We start from the raw sequence: 18,224 nt of genomic DNA on the forward strand, positions 1-18,224 counted from the left end.
ACCTCCATCCCACCCAGTGCAGCGTGCATTATGTCACTGGGATACAATATGGTGTTGCACACTTGTCTGAAGATTATACAGTCCTCATGAAATCTGTGTGACTGCAAAAAAAAAAAGAAGAAAAAAAAAAAAAAAAAAAAAAAAAAAAAAATATATATATATATATATATATATTTTTTTTTTTTTTTTCATTGACCACTTATGGATATTAATTATTATTAATTAATTATTAATGGATATTATTTTATTTTTTGTAATATTATTTGTTATCCTTTTTGTGCCAGGCACATTTATATGTACATTAAGTGTAAAAACACGCTGCAGCTCACCATTAAACAAAACAACAACATCATATCACAATGTTGAAGCAATAATGCAGAATATCACCTTACACTCCAGATAATTTGATAGCTTTTGTATTCTCTTTTTTTTTAAGTAATTTATCAGCATGCCATATGTTGTGAATACATAGCATGATATAATATCTATGGTTAAGATAATCACCTTATATTAAGCTCCAATTGTTTTTGTTGTGGCTACATGCAATGTAATTTAGTTCTACAGTGCATCTCTGATGTTATGTTGAATGACAATAAAGGAATCTATCTATCTATCTATCTATCTATCTATCTATCTATCTATCTATCTATCTATCTATCTATCTATCTATCTATCTATCTATCTATCTATCTATCTTTGTTTTATAGGCAAATAATTGCAATAAAAAGATAAAGAATATTTTTATGATGTAGCTTTTACAAAAGACAACCAATGACGTTTATTCTACTGCAGGGAGTGAATTACTGCCAATAAATATTTTCTTAATTTAGTAATACACATCCTGCATTTTCTATTTTAATATCTTTTAACAAATGTTGTTACTCAGAGCTTTGTCATTGCCATTAGCTTTCTCTGAAGTGAATATTCAAAGGTTTTAGTCGGTTTGACATTTACTTAGAATAGAATAGTATAGAATAGAATAGAATAGAATATGCCTTTATTTTTTTTTTTTTTTTTTTTTTTTTTTTTTTTTTTTTTTTTTTTTTTTTTTTTTTTTTTTTTTTTTTTTTTTTTTAAAATTTTTTTTTTTTCTCTCACCTTGTTTGCACATGCTGTTGAAGGTTAACACTACAAGAAGTGCAATCTTTTAACAGCAATGCATATTTTATTATTGCAATTAAATAAATGAGTTTATTTCATTGCATAATTGTGACCATCACCAGCCCTCCCTAGGGAAGGGTAAATACTTTATTAAAGGGAGGATGTAAAAGAGAGAGGGCAGTGTTACACCAGGGTGAGGGGGGTGGGGGGGGGGGAGTTAACAGGGAGGAGGGATACAAGATAGGAAAACGAATGGGTGGGGAATAATCAATAAGTTTCAAGTGATGTGATGTGAAATTGTGGTTGTGTATATTGTGCTTATTGTTGTGTTATCAAGCCAGTCTGGTGACCAGTGTGCGGCTTAGGAATAATGGTGGTGGCTGTGAGCAGAGGAGGAAGTGAGTGGAAGTTACATAAAACAGGTATTTGGGAACAACGTGTCTATGGTTGAGCCCAGTATGAGTGTTATCCCACAGCCCGAGGCCAGTGCGTCCATGACAAATGTGATTCCAAGAGCCGCTACTGCAAAACCCATGAGCCGCCCCCGGGCCCGAAGAAGCAGTCGGGCCAGCAGAAAGAGCGAGAGATCTAGGGGCCCCCGGCGACCACCCCACGGCCAAGCAGCCCCCCGAACGCCCCCAAGGTCCCAAGCCGAGAGGCTGCCATTGCCCCCCCCATACACACCCGAAAAGCCCCCAAGGAGCCAAGGACCAAGCGCACCACGCCACCGACTCCAACCCCCAACCCCCAGGCCCCCCAGCCCCCCACCCCCCCACCACCACCCACACCCCCGCGCCCAGCCCCCCGAGGGGAGGGCCCAGAGAGCCCCCCGCCCGAGACCCCAGCGGAGGAGCCAAAGCCCACGCCCAGCAGACGACCAGAGCCACGCCGAACAGGCAGCCGGCGGGCACCCGCCGGTGAGCCCAGAGCCAGCAAGGACCCGACCCCAGGCCAGGAGGACCCGGAATGGATGCAGCACCAGGAGCAGCCCGCCCAGAATATGCCTTTATTGATCCCTAGAGGGAAAAATCACTTTTGCAGCAGCACAATACAGGAGCAGACAGTAGAAACTGAAACAAATATTAACATAGATAATAGTGCAAAATGTAAAACTGTAAGCCAGACACAAATTAGAAACACAAACAACAACAAAACACTTTGATTAGATTGTAGTAGGCCAACAACATGTTCAACAATTTCCCACACTTATATATATATATATATATATATATATATATATCACACACATGCTGCCCTCTTCCTCGTGATTTGGACATTGTCAGGAATAAATCTTGCAACAGTTTTCATACGCTCTCATCAATATTGCATGATAGTGCATAGATCCAGGATGGGATGGGCTGCAGCAGCAACACAAAAGAAAAAGTGTAATTTCCTCATGCACTGAGCTAAAACTGTCCAGATGTGTGCATGTGCATGTGCATGTTATTGCAGATGAACACGTGTTTGCAGTTATAATATAAACATTTTTGTTAATATCCAAAACTATCTTGAATTTTATTCAGTTGTGGATATTCTGTGGGATCGTTTATCTAACTGTGGGGAGAACTAGATTATGTGTAGGGCAGGCGGAGGGAACAGCTTCAGCGGAGGAGGCTCCTGGCGCAGGTGACGTCACGGCGCTGGCGACAGAATGTCTGAGTGAGGCGGGAGCGAGCGGCACGTGAATAAATCTGGGAAAACAGCGCGTGGAGAGCGGGGAGGGATGATGACGACGATGAAGATGATGATGAAGATGATGATGATCTGAAGGGTTCTTCTCCACATGAGACTCCATGACATTGCTGCTGTCCACCACAACTGGTCCCACTAATGGTTTGTGCGTAACTGGAGACAAGAAGAGCATGATAAGAACGTGTTCAGGGAATTAAAGCGCCAGTTTATTTCATTGTGAACTGCAACTTTAACCTCAACTTCTGTATTTTATTTTGGCTGCTTATCAATAACAATCTGACCATTGTAGTGTTTTACACCCCTGTTGGTGTATGGAGGTAGATTTGTGTCTTCATTATTCAATTTAAAAAAAATAAATAAATAAAACATTTTCACTCAAAAAAAAAAGTTTACTTCCATCAAAAATAAATATTTTCAATCAAAGAAAAATAATAATTCAAAGAAAGAAATAAAGTGTTCAAATGCAATTATTTGGGTCTTAATTTTCTTTTTTTCTTTGATTGGAAATGTTTTTTAGGTTTTTTTTTTTTTTTTGAAAAGTTTTTTTTTAATTGAATAATAAAGACACATATCTACGCCGCATGCAAAAAAGAAAAAGATAAGCAGAAAAAAACAACTGACCAAACATCAACACTGCTTTCCTTAAAACTATCTAATCCTCACACTTCAGCATTTTCCTGCCTCTGACATAAGGACATGCTAATATAATGTCTACTGAAAGAATCGCACTATAAAATTGAATTAAATTCAAAATAATCTCATTTTATTTTAGAAATTGCTACATGTCACTTCACTTCAACACAACTTGTTCAATTCAATTGTATTTCTATAGCGCAAATTACAACTAACGTCATCTCAAAGCGCTATCAAATGTAAAATTCATAATAAAAAGTGGGAAAAAAACCCAACAAATCTACATGAACAAGCCTCAGCAACAGTTAAAAAAACAACTCCCTTTCACCAGGAAGAAATCTCCAGCAGAACCAGGTTCAGAGGTGGGAGTCATCTGCTTTGACTGGTTGGGGTTAGTGAACTATAGAAGAAGGAAAACAGCACAGGATAGAGAGACAGAACATCAGTGTTCAAGGTGTTTTAGATTTTTTTGTGTTTTATGTAATATTTCAATCTTTTAAACTAAAAAGATTTGATCTAAAATATGTGTGTGCTCTATGGGTTCAAGAGCCACTGAATGTAAGAGAGCAAAGGTGAAAGCTATAACAAACAGCAGGAAAACACCCATTATAAATATTCAAAATAAAGTTATGGTGTTTAATGAAAAAAAATATGCAAAGCCTTCATGGTGTGTAAGAGTTGTAGTGTGTCTTTGAACCTCTTAAAATATATGATGTACTAAAGTAAATAATAATAAATACTAAAGTTTCCGTTTTTATGGTTTAAAAGTATCTTTGTGTTATTTTCATTCTTTCTGTTTGAGTGTTGGGTTTGTTTTCTAACTCAGAAGAACTGTTGGCAAATTGAATAATGCAGTCACAGTGCAAATATTTGCATTTTGAAGCATCGAACACAAAGCAAATTACATTCTACAACATACAAATTCAATCATGCAGTGGTTGGATTGAGAGCACTAAAATAAAATCAATCACACTTGTGTGCTGACCATAGTTATTCAGTTATTATTCTATCAGTAGCTTGCCATGTAATAGCTTTGATAGTTGATACTGTAATGGCCGCATCTCACTTGAAGGCTTTCCCAGTGTTATGGAGGCAGCGTTCTGTGACACACGCAGCTAAATTGGAGCTGCTGGTGTTTCTTCGTGTGCTGACTTTGTGATGGTAAAATGGTAATGCAGATTCAGATGGATGACAATCTTTATTGTTGCGCTGTCGCACAGCAGGACACCGAACACTGACGCGATGAGAAAAGATAAAACCAAGAGGTCTGCTCCCCCTCACCTCCCTTCTCATGTCTCTCATACTCTGTTGCTGTGCAAATCAATTAAGGAGGTAGCCAAATGTTGTATGTCTAGACAATGCTGCCTTCCAAAAGTAAAGACTCGGGCAAATGAAAGACAAAATAAAGCGTTCATTCTGTCATTTCTTGAGGTACATATTGATTTTAGTGTTCACAATGCTTTGTAACATTTTACTGATTTGAGAGCGGAGTCAGGGGGACTTCATTGTGGCCTTATCTCATGCAGAAACAAAACAGTTGGAACAATTCATCTCCACCCACACAGGTGAATGCTTGATCTGAGAAAACAAGGTATAATAACAGTGTTACTAAATTTGAGTTTGTTTTTGTACCGTAAAAACATTTTAATACTATCAAAAAGGTGTTACCCAAAGCTAATGTTCTGCCTTTTTCCTAATGTGCACAATTGAATGCACCATACCATCTAGCATTTGTTCTACTAAACCTTTTTCTTGTTTTATTTGTGTTCATTTCAGTTCCTCTGCTACAGGTTTTGAGACTTACTTTGATTATGATTTGGAAAAATTATAACTTATTTATTTTAATTTTATTTTTGGCTCTTTTTACACACCTCCACACATTACGTGACATATAGCAGAATAAAAGTACAATATAATGTGCGTATTGATTCATGTTATAAAATTCAGTTGCATTGTATCATTTACAGGTGGAATAGGTTTAATCCTATCTGTCAATTACTGCACTAAGGAATTTAGACTATAAATCTTTGTGTTATTGGGTTTCATGTATTTTTGTGCAAGTCAAACCAAAAAGTTTCTTCTTATTTAGTATGAACATTACTATAAATGTGTATCATCCATATGAGGTTATGTTAAAGCTGATATTTGGAGTTTCTGAGAAACATCTTGATGTCCCGCCCTGAACAGCTCCACTTCCTCCCACTGCCTCTGCAGTCTACCAGAAACCACGCCTCTACTTTTCTGCACACACATCGTGGATCATAACAAGGTTGAATCGTGTAGCATTGATATTGGTCTATGGGTCAGGAAAGAGCCAAAATTATATTTACCTGTTAGCTGTTGTGACGCGAGACCTTGTTTCCATGCACAATTCCACATTCACTTTGTTTGATAGTCTCAAAAACAGGAAGTCGAAGCCTATTGGCGGGGCGATCACGGCGCTCGTTTCCATTTGTATAGGGGTCCATAGGACGAAGGAGGGACTTATAAACATGAATGTATATGAATGACCACCGGCAAGAATTAGAGTAAGGATGAGACTAGAATAAGACTAAATCTATTGGCATGATGTAACTGAAACCAAATTTTCCTTCGGTGATGAATAAAGTATTCTGAATCTGAATCTAAATCTGAACTGGGGCGTATTTAGGCCTGTTAGAAAAGATGAATATGACCCTTACATGTTTGGTAATAGATTGTGAGTTAACTTTTCCATTTTAATTTTTTTTTTTTTTCTAAATATTGTAAGATTTGTGAAAGCTAAAAGGCCAGCCACTGGCCAGTGGTTACTCCACATGTTGGCATTGTATTGTGTTATCAGGATTACTGTTATTGGGTTTAGTTTGATCTTGGAAAACTACAGTTTTCAGTGAAATGTTAATTGAAGTATATTTTTCTATTGCCTTCGTGGACAATGCACTTGCACTTTTTCCACACATGGTTACATCAACCTGACCTAAATGTGTCATCTCCCATACACTTAGACCAACACCCACAAAAAAGATTGAAAAAGAGAGTATAGTTTTTACACAAATTGTTAATTTTAAAAGTTACAAAAAGTCCAATTTTTCATAAATTTTTTTCTTAGTTGAATCTCATTTACAAAGAAAGTCATTAAAGTAAAGGAACCCTGATTTTTTACTAAAGCTTAGCCAACAGAATAGATGGCAAAGAGCCACAAAGCCAACGGGCCACTAAGAGTCCATTTAAATTGGAACTGTTGAGTTTGAAGCTCTGCTGCTAGAGTATTATGTCAGGGTTCGCCGCCCATTTGGAAACATTGGAGAGCTGCCTGTCTCTACCCAGCAGAGGAAGAAGCGACTCAGCCTTTAGGACTGATAACAACATTAGCTCCACAGACTTCCAAAAATTCACAGGGGGGTTGAAACGCCTAACGATGACTGACACATGTGTGTAGGTGACACCCCTTCGTGCATGCAATTCATTTTAACATCCCCGAGTTCTTGGCAGGCCCGTCGAATATTCCGCAGCAATGCGAGGCAAGGCGGCAGAGCGTTAGGTCGATTCAAATTTCAATCTGAGTAGCTCATTTGGCTTGGCTTTTCACAAGTCCTTCTACAAATAATGTTCAGGGTGGTAATATTTGAGCGCTGTCTCCAGGGACTCTTGGTTTGCTCTCTTCACCCTCCCTGTACAGAGAGGGAGGATGCACCAATCAGAGTGCGCCATGAGCTGTACTGCCATTATCAGTAAATATACTTCTCTCCAACAAGATGCAGATCAGCAACATCACCAATGAGCCTTCACAGTTCTTGAAGAAGATGGATCGTTACTACAAATCCCTTTAGATCCTGTACCCACTTTAAAGATGACACATGCGTTGAATGACCCTATACCTATCCTCAACAGCAAATACATTCCCATGCTTTTGTGTGGAAGGGGATCTTCTCCAGTTTGAGAAAAAAAGTGTCAGAGCCTGACAGCAGCTGTCACAGTCACTTGTTGTTTGGGGGGGGGGGCTAACCCTTGACAGCACAGTTGTCAGTCAAGACAGTCTCTGCTCGTTTTGCACAGAGGGGGTTGCGACACTGTGGATATCATCCAATCACATGGTGGTGCATCTGTATCTTAGCCAGTTGTCCCTTGCTCCACAGGTGCAACTCTCAGATGTTAGCTCATTTATGCATCGCTGTGAAGCCTTTGCTTACTTCTTCAAAGTAAAAGTGTAGACATGAAAGACATTTGGAAAAAACTTCTTTCAAACAAAAGTTCTTTTGTTCCAGATCAGACCCTAAAGCTGCCCTGTGATTGGATCAGGGCGTTTTCCTTTTGATTAATGAAGGTTAGTTTGACAGGTGAGGCCTTTGAAGATCCCTCCGATCTTTGAGCTGTGCAAGGACTTGCTGGTACCTGCTTTGCTCTACTAAATGTCAACCTTTCTCTCCGATTTACCTTCTTTAGATTCTGCCGTGTCATAAATCTACTATCTGTCCGTTCGTCTATCCATCTATCTACCCCAATGATACAGTAAATTGCCCCTCTAAATGATACATATCTCTAATGTGATGTCTTTCATCACAGCTAACCTGATTCTTGACATGATCCAGCAGCAGATGTTCTTTGTGTACACCCAGTCTGAGGTCATACCCCAGGAGAGGTGGGGGTGTGTACATCTGCAGCCGGCTGGAGCATTGTAAGCGATAGTCATCATGACATCATCTCTTCCTGGTTGGAGCTCCAAGGCCAGATCTACAAGGCAAAAATAGACTGCTCATCAAACAAACATGATGACTGATTGTTCACAGTTGGAATTATTCCTCTGGTGCAGAAAAGACGTATGAGGTCAAGTATTTCAGAGGAAAAAGCTGAACTATTATGCAGGGTGAATTTTGACAACTAATTTTGATTAAGTTGAAGTCATTGTCTCTTGACTAAAATGCAACTTAGTTTTAGGCAAAATTTGGTCATCAGGACTATTTTAGTTGTTGCCTAGTTTTAGACAACAACTGACATTACAGTAAGATTTAAGTTGACTAAATCTGTTATGAATATAGTCGCCTAAAATATGAGTTTGTACATTTTCTAAAAACTAAGGGTCCTATTCTCCGGTCTGGAATTAAAGGGGACATATTTAAAATCCACTTCTGCAGTGTTTTTGAACACATATGAGGAAACATGAGTGTCCACCGGCACACAAAATGTGAAATAAATCCATCCAGTTCTTTGTTTGTGGTCTGTGTAAGTCTTGCAACATGGAGAAAAGTGCTCCGTCTCAAATGTTCTCAGTTTGTGACGTCACAAGCTAAATCTGGAAAGAAAATACCCTCCCCTCCGCTATTCTCCAACGCACCATAGTTGATAACTTACCATTCAGAAACGTCTTTGTGAAGTCTTGGTTGACGTCCAACTTTGGTAGAGTCTTCTCCCTCATGGTTGGACTCAAGTTTGGAAGAGAGGGGCGGGGAGAGGGGGAGGAGGAGGAAAACGGAGCGTCCTGAAAGAGCTGGTTTATACAGCAAAATAAACCTCCTCTGTTGCTTGATTCATGTTGTGTTTTGACCAAAACCCAGCACAGATATGTTATTGAGACCACAGGGAACTATTTTAAAAGGTGAAAAATGGGTATAATATGTCGCCTTTAAGTGCTTTTTTGCGCACCTGCAGTTACGCGCTTCTTTCCTGCGCGTATTCTCCGGTCCAGGCTCCTGACACGCCCACCATGCGTAAATCGACCAAAAGTACGTAGTCTGTGAATTAAGGCGGTCTGAAGCAAAGGAGACGGATGTAAATTTATTTGGGGCTGTCTAGAATTCACTCAACATGGAGTTTTTCTAATGCTTGTAAATGGACTTGATTTATATAGCGCTTTATCACCACACTGAAGCAGTCTCAAAGCGCTTTACATATCAGCTCATTCACCCAATCACTCTCACATTCACACACCAATGGGACAGGACTGCCATGCAAGGCGCTAGTCGACCACTGGGAGCAACTTAGAGTTCAGTGTCTTGCCCAAGGACACTTCGACACATAGTACTGGGATCGAACTCCCAACCTCTCGATCAGAAGACGACCCTCTACCACCTGAGCCACGGTCGCCCACAAATAAATAAATGTCATTGAAATCCATGAAAATGAGGAAGTGGACTTTTAATTTGAAACGCCTGCGTTGAGAAACAATGTAACAGGTTGATTTGTTCAGATTACTGCAATGTGAGGATCGGCCGCATTCTTCTGTATGAACCACAGTTAAATTCTCTCTTTTTTCCCCATCATACTAACGACAGATTAAACTTCTTACATCATTACTCATTAGTCATCATCGTCAATATTTCACTTATTTACTCTGCAGTGGATCAAACTGTAGTTTTACGTTATACACAGCGTTGAAATAATTGAGCATCAGTCTGACGTCTGTCAGAGTTTCATTGTAACAACCAGCAGCCGAGGCACGCATCTCGGCTACACACAACTGATCAGATCTGCGATGCAGCGTACACCATACTCCCAAAATAAGGAGTGGACGGCACGGATAAAATATAATTAAATGTAACACATTTTGTCTCGCCTACAACTGGTAAATGTGAACATATTAGAATAGCTGATGGTTGAACCTTTGGTGTGCTTGTGCTACCCTCCCCGTAACCCCCGTGACAGCGTCGCTTTGGATAGATTCTTTCTGAGTCTCTTTTGCACTATTATGAGTGTGTGTGGCTTAAATTGTAACTAAGTCCAAACTTCTAGTGCAATATAATGTTTCACTTTAAAACAACTTGAGCAGATGAAAAAATGCCAGATTGGAATGGGAACATCCACGATGCAGGGCCGCTCCACCCAGAGTGCGTAACTGGGATGAAGGCGCGCAGCGACCGACTTAAGTACAGGGGCAGAATAACGCACAGCCAAAAACAGCGCTGCTGTGCGGCTTTTTTGTCTTACTCACATGGGAGAATAGAGCCCTAAATGACCATTTATCAGTCTGATATTGGATGGTATTAATGTTACACACAGATTTGCCGTGATCAATGCGTAAGGCCACATGAGTTCAGATTAGATTTCATCTCGTGATGAAATTATAACGAAAATATGAATACATTTTGATATACATTTGTTCTGCTGGGGTTGCCCCAGTATTACAGTTCTGGAGACATTTTTGAAAGAAGGCAAGCAAAGGAGGCCATATTATTGATCAGGACATTATTTATCAAAAAAGGTCTCCTGTCCTTCATCACACCCGTCTAATAAACCCAAGCAAAAATACTGACAGATTTACTCCCACAGGTGATTTAACAACATCAGTTTTCTTTATACAAATAAAAGTCAGTTTTCTAATAATTTTGCTGTAAAACTTTATTATTCTGTTGAGTCAGCGTCTTTGTGATTTGTTACCCCCACCTTCTGTTTGATAAAACTAGACACACACATAGTATTTAGGTATTTTTGTATCAGCATAAATTTGACCTTGACTGTCTGTACTGTTTCTCCAGTGTATGTGCAAGATTACAGGTTTAAACCATATTCTCAACAACAGTCTAAAGTAAACATGGACTGTTGTTGAAAGGTAGCATTCTGTACTGCGACTACCCTTTGCTAACTCAATCAATCAATTTCTGCACCCCATATTACTGTACAGGGTAACAGGGTGTTTGATGCTGGAATAGTGACCTCTGATCTCCTTAACACAAAGTCATTTTACTTCTTTGGGCAAATATAGACCAGTTTATTCTCAAGTGGGCTGTAGATTTTAGGCAGAGAAAACGTACTTTGATATTTAAACGTCATGTAAAGTGACCATACCAGTCTGTCATTGCCAGATCTCGTCATCTCGGAAGCTAAGCAAGGCCAGGCCTGGTTAGTAGTTGGATGGGAGACCACTGATAATTCCAGGTGCCACAGTGGGGAACAGTCACTCCAGTGGTATCTGTCATTGTGTGCTTAGGCAAGACACTTCACCCACGTTGCCTAGTATGAATGTGGTGTGTGAGTGAGTGTTGGTAGTGATCGGAGGGGCCGATGGCGCACTATGTCAGCCTTGCTTCTGTCAATCTGCTCCAGGGCAGCTGTGGCTACAATAGTAGCTTACCACCACTAAGTGTGGAGTGAAAGAATAATGCCATGTAAAGTGCTTTGAGTCACCAAAATAAGGCGCTATATATATCCATTCCATACTATTATTAATAAAGTTTGTAAGGAATCCACACTAACCAAGCCACAGATATAAGCAATGAAATTTCCTTGATTTTTGTGACAAGTTTTTAATTTAATTTGGTACAATTTTGTGGAATCATTTCAGGAAAAACTTTAGGATCTTGGAAAATTTAAATGCTGTTTTTTTTATTAGATAATAAAGATGACTGCCATCATGCGTATAATCATGGAGAAATCGTGAGCCCTTGCAAACATTGTAGAGTTTCATTGAAATTATGTATTGGAAGGGGCGAAGATATTTACAACTGATTTAGTTGTTGATTTACACACAGTTGTTGATTTTACTTTCTCCTGCGGGCCAAATGGGATACTCTAGTAGTCTAAAGCAGTGGTTCTCAAACTTTTTTTGGCTCAAGTACTTAGTACCCCCTTTCTCTTATTTCTGAATCCAAGTACCCCGTCTGCAACATTTTTCTTAGAAAACTATTTAAAAACAACTCTAAAGCATAATATAATGGTAGAATGAATGAGTGATAACACACATTATAAAGAATCTCATTTTGTAAATAAGTGGAAAGAAACAGTATTTAGTTCCCAACCTTTTTTGGATCACGACTCTAGACATTTTTATTTTTTTCTAGATAGAAGTTTGGATTGTGTTTGAGCTCAGATATACTGTGTGTATATATATATATATGTGTGTGCCAGTACCCCCATTTTAGACAAACTGGTCTAAAGGGCTGGAGTTGGCCACTGGGCCTTGAGTTTGACAAATGTTTTATGAGATATAGTTAAGGAAAGCACAGTGGAGCAGGTGTTAGCCTCATTGCTAATGTGTAAATACAATTGTAATTGTAAATATTCTCTCTATAAACAAGAAGAATAATTCTAGCTTCTCTAGTTGTCTATTTTCTTGTGAGTTCATTAAACATGGATGGAGCTTTGCAGGACTGGATGTGTGAGGCTGCTTAGCCTTTGCTAGAGTTCCTCTATCTGAAGCTGTAGTGTGAGAAATTAGCAGCAGTGTCATATTTTGTGGTCCATCCCTAACCACAGTATAATGGAGTTAGCAAACTTTGCTTATGTATGAGTGAGTGAGTGCAGAAATGCCTATAGAGGGTAGACTGTGAGCACCACCTGGTGGTCAGTTTGTGTTTAGACCACAGGTTTTGAACTGGTCCTGGTTAGCTGCTATAATTCATCTTTTATATATTGTCACGTGATAGAGGGTTACATTCTATGAGGAAACTAAAACAGAAAACAAGGGAACAAATGTGTGTATACTTCTGTATTAAAAATCTGAAAAAAAACTTATGGAATAGCACAATTACATTTACCAAGTATATAAGAAATGTGTTTTTCTGAAGCTAAGGATGAGCTTTCATTTATTCACAGCTATACTCCTTATTGGACATTAGGAGTGTGACGATGGCTCGATACGGCGATATATCGCAATATTTTTCGATTATCGATATGCTCGCGCTATGTATCGATTTTTTTTTTCTTCTGCTTTTTCACTAAAATGTGCAGGTAGGTTTTCACAGAAATTTTGTCACTGTTTGTTGAAGAAACCAATATGTTGTTTACTGGAATACTGCACTTTAATGGTGTCACTGGTAAGAAAAACCCTATTTTGTGTTTACAGAAAGCTCTATTGGAGATAATCATTGATTTACATTGGTATGTTTACACTTATTTACTGAAATGTTGCACTAAAATAGTCACTGTTCATAGGACACTTTTTCAATTTATTGTCTTTCAGAGATATAAAATAAAAATGATATTTTTTCACTTCTTTTTCCTTCTTCTTCTTCTTATGTCATAGATTATCGTAGATTGATTTCTGACCAATATATCAATAATCGCTGCATCGTCATATCGTGAGATAATCATTATCGTGAGCTTTGTATCATATCGTATCGTGAGGTCACCAGAGGTTCCCATCGCTATTGGACATCTTGTGTATTGAGGTGTGAATAATCACAAATATGATTCTGTTGTAGGCCTAAACCTTCTATCCTCCAATTAGGTTTGATGATTAAATAAAATGATTCAAAGGAAAATAACTCGATAGCAAGCCTAGGTTTACTGTATGTTAATCAATAAAACCATTTGTTGTTACATCATTGATAATAATGAAAACTTGGATGAAATCCCAACTATTCAGCTAAAGGCCTAAAACAACCATTATTATGTGAAAGGATTTTTCTGATTTGAAGCAGAACCAAAGTCATTAACAATTCTAAATGTTTGCACAGCTGGGGTATCCAACATGTGTGATGTCATCAATGAGTTTGGTGCTGAAAAACATTTAGAGATCTCATTAAAAAAACTGACCACTCAAAGATGCACCTCCACTAACTGTCCATGAGATGTCGGTGCTTTACCACAAAACCAAACCGAGCCCCCCACACTGACTCTAGGAAAATGAAATTAAAAGTCTCCTGGCAACGTGTGCTGTATGTGTGAATGGAAAATCAGACTTTTACGCAGGCTTCAAATCAAAGAACATACACTGTCGAATGATTTAAACATCATCATCCAAATATTATGTGAACATTTCTGCCAGGAATTTATGAAGCTAAGATGATGCTATTGTTTACTTGGAGATGCCAAACATCTGGGGCAAAAGACATTTTGGGGGTGTTTTTGCTTCATGATGTGACTTAAATAAATCAAGTCACCCATGTGTGGATTTAATTCTCTAATATTTTCGATTATACAGACTTTAGTGGTCATTTAGTCGAAAATTGGCAAACAGCCAATCCTTTCTTAATTGTTTTTCTTAACACCTGCGTAGTAAATGTGCACTGTACTTCAGCATAGTTACTTTCACTACCTATCCTCACTAAAATAGTGTTTTTATTTCTAAGCATGGGTGAGAGTTAATGTGGGTTTGTGGATGTGGGTCTTGGATTCCCTTTTTTTTTTTTTGTAAAAGTAGTGTATCACAAACCCTACATGTAATGTTTCTCGTCATTGACCAAACCAGGCCGAGCAAAGCCCCAAGTTTAACAACAGCTCAACTGATCATTTGTAACATAACAGAGATGAGTAGGGCTGCCAACATGCAGCGGTGAGGTTTGAGGTTTGTCGGGTTCTCCTCATGTTTAACTTCAGTGGACACTGAGGTCTGGGTTGGCCCCGTTTTGGTGGATTTTGAAATGGAGCTGTAAATAAAAGGCTTTTGTGAGGAGATAGCCAGGAAAGTAATTATGCGGATGCTGAATTATGTGTGTCTAAATATTGTAAATCATGTACCATGCTTTGGTTCTGCTTGTCAGAAAGGTTAAGTTGAACATCAAGTCAAGTGTCTAAACATGCAATTTGAGCACTCAGTTATAAACCAATTTCCTGGCTTTGAAGTTTTTAGCTCCTTTTCTGAACATTTCGACAGCGTCTGTGCCCACAGGCAGAGTGGAAGGCGGTACGGCACAGTGAATGGGTAGGTATTACACAGCATGACGATATGTGCTCTCCAAGCCTCTGCGTTTGGGTTACTCCACTGCTGCCCATGTGAGATCACCGGCCTCTGACAGCAAGTTGGCTTGGTCCTTCTCTCCCTGAGTGATTCCCTAGCACAAGTACAACCTGCCAAACTGTGAGTCAGCCAGGAAGGCTCTCATTCATTTCTCAATATAGTGGTCACTGCCAATGTGGCAAGTCTGAATGGGTGCCACCCTATGAGTCCTTATCTGCCTCAGACACCTGAACTAGCACAGATGTCCAGAGGATGAAAGAAGTAGAGTTGGTAAGGCTCCTTATGGAGGTCAGATCTTACTCACATATGTATGCCTATGGACACCTCGCTCTCACCATACATACTGTATATCCATATGTATATATTAGAGATGCATAATATTGGATTTTTGGCTGATATCCATTGTGTCGATTAGAGATAAACCGATATGGATTTTTTTTAGGTCAGATGCCGATACCAATTTTTTTTCCATCAGCCTTAGCTGATGACCGATACAGACTGCCAATTTTCTTGAGCCGAGACTTGGAGCCGATACTACTTTTGCTCCCTCAATTTACATCATAAAAATTTCACAATGATGGTAACAAAATGGTCTCAATTTTTAAAAAAGGAACATTTATTGAAATTAACAAAGGTGAGGTAGAACAACAACAAGTAAAAAAATATTTAACAAATATTAAAAGCAGGTGATGTAGGACAAGAACAAGTCAAAAATATTTCTGCAAATAATGCGGATCGGCGAACGCAGCATCCCACATCGGCCGATGCCGATACACGTAAAAAAAAACACAAAAATCGGCCGATATTATCAGTAGTCATTCCTTGTGCAAAATAAAAAAAAAATACTTCAGCTCGCATTATATAAAACATGTAGCCTATCCTACTTGAATCATTTATTACCTAGTTCATTTTATATTTGAGTGGTAAAAACTGCATTTTTGCAAGAACCAAGCATTCTGTGTCATTGCTGTTTATGAGGGAAAAAATCTAACCGCCATTTGAAAATTGGTAAACTCAGTGAATAATTCTACTTTGAGAAGGTTGAGTGATGGTTGAGCACACTGTGTGTGTGTGTGTGTTGATTCTTCACACATACACACACACACAAGATGGTGGCACTTAGTCACGCCTCTCCACGGGCGATGAGACATATACTGTACGTATATCATATACTCTGTGGTGTCTATGGATTGATCAAGGAGGCAAAACCTGTTATTTTATTGATTAATTATATCAGCGCAACGACCGATGTCAAAAACTTACTCTTAAAGCCAATATCGACCGATACCAAAGTGATAATATTGTGCATCACTAATAAGTTATATGTAAATGGCTTCATAGGCACGTTGCTGGCACAGGTAAATGCATCCAACTGCAGAGTCGTTTTTGTGACAACAAAAAGCAGCAAAAGAGAACCTGTGGTTGTTTTCTTTCGACAGTGAGACAAAATAAAAAGTTGAAGATATGGTGTGTCAGAGGATGAGGCTGGTGATTAGCAGGGTACTCTTGTCAGTTATAACTCTACCTACTGTATGTAGGTTACTGTAACTATAGTGTTATATATTCAAACCAAACATGTAGGACCCAATGTTTCCCTTCCATTTTAAATGGAAACTGAACAATACAGATTTCCATGGTCATACATGCACATACACACTCGACTCACTGCCAATTGTACCCCAAAAATAGCTTCACAAACTCATGGGCTAAGTAAACCAGTAATGACCCCATCTTGCCGCACAACATTTTTACAGTCCAAGTGCTGCACATTGCGGTGGTCTGACTGAGATTTCTTTGATACCAGCCACTTTACTTCACTTTATCCCGAGAGGGCATTCCAATATAGATTAGCTGGAAATCTTTCCTGTTTTATCACGGATTATCCCCCGAACAGAGCTGCTTGGCCCTCATATTAAGAATGATTTAGGCACAGTAAGATCCGGTCAGATCAAGTCCTTCCTTTCATGTTATGATGTTGCTGTTCCAGTTGTTATGCACCTTGTAGAGGGAAAAGGAGCCGACAGAGGAAGAATGACACCCCCACCCCCTGCCCATTCTATCTCTGTCTGCTCCAAGAGGATTTTTCTACCCCCCTCTTAAAGTTCAAAGCCCTCATGTGGATCTAAAACACGACTCAAGGTCATTGGTTCACTTAAAATTTGGCCAGTTCAGGCAAAGAAGGTGGAGTGTGTAGATGGAAGGGTTTTATTAAGATTTTTGAAGGTTGAGGAATATTTTTACATCGGTCTCACACAAAACCTGAGTCACGCATGCTAATCATAACATAGGAGCACAGATACTGTATGCAGACGATAAGAAGGAAATAGGCATGACATGACACAGAGGACAGTGAGGCCTTTAAGGGACTTTAAAACGTACCTGTAGTGAATTTCAATTGCAAGCCTTATCAAAATATAATATATAATACTAGACGTGTTGTTAGGTTATTTTTATTTCACAAGCTGTGTCACAGGATCAACATAGTGGATGTTGTGGCAAATCCTGTTCTGAAAGCACTTTTAAAGATATAAAAACTCAACAAAACCTTAGTATTATTGAAAACCACTAGGTACCTTTTACAGGTGACACATGGTTTGGATGAGCCCTTAGCCCTGAATGATGCCCTTCATTTACACTGACAATTGAAAAGTTGAATTTAAAAAAAAAAGATTTAGGTGTGCAACAAATTGGAATTTTTCAATGTCATTGTAGAACTGTTTACTCCTGGATAAAGGCAATGCAGTTTATGTTGAATGGTGGGGGATTGGGGGACTGTCTTTTACTAAAAAGTGTCTTTTTGAAGATCTTTCCTTCAGAGTTTAAAGGTCCAATGTCATGCTTTTTTTCATCCATCTCCATTTGTTCTGCAGTAAGAAAGGAGCAAATCACCCTAACTAATGATTGAGGGAATCAATGAAAAAAAAACACTTTTGGCATGTGTACGAATCCCAAATAACACTTTTATCATGTTTAAAGGACAGAAAATTTGATTTAGCTTAAGATGGGCCCTTTAAAAATAGGGTCTCCAAGCAGCATCTTGCATAAGGCTCCATAACGGTTCTGTCGGAGAACTTTATGGACTTTCTATTGTCAGAGGCAAGTAAGAGAAAGAGAGAATAAGTCCCTTAATGGTTTATAACTTTACACCAAGTGGGTTATAGTCTTGGCTGTATCTCCCGATGTGGGACTTTTCAAAATTTATAATATA

This window comes from Gouania willdenowi, chromosome 1 (genome assembly GCF_900634775.1).
Source record: "Gouania willdenowi chromosome 1, fGouWil2.1, whole genome shotgun sequence".
In the NCBI taxonomy this organism is placed as follows: Eukaryota; Metazoa; Chordata; class Actinopteri; order Blenniiformes; family Gobiesocidae; genus Gouania; species Gouania willdenowi.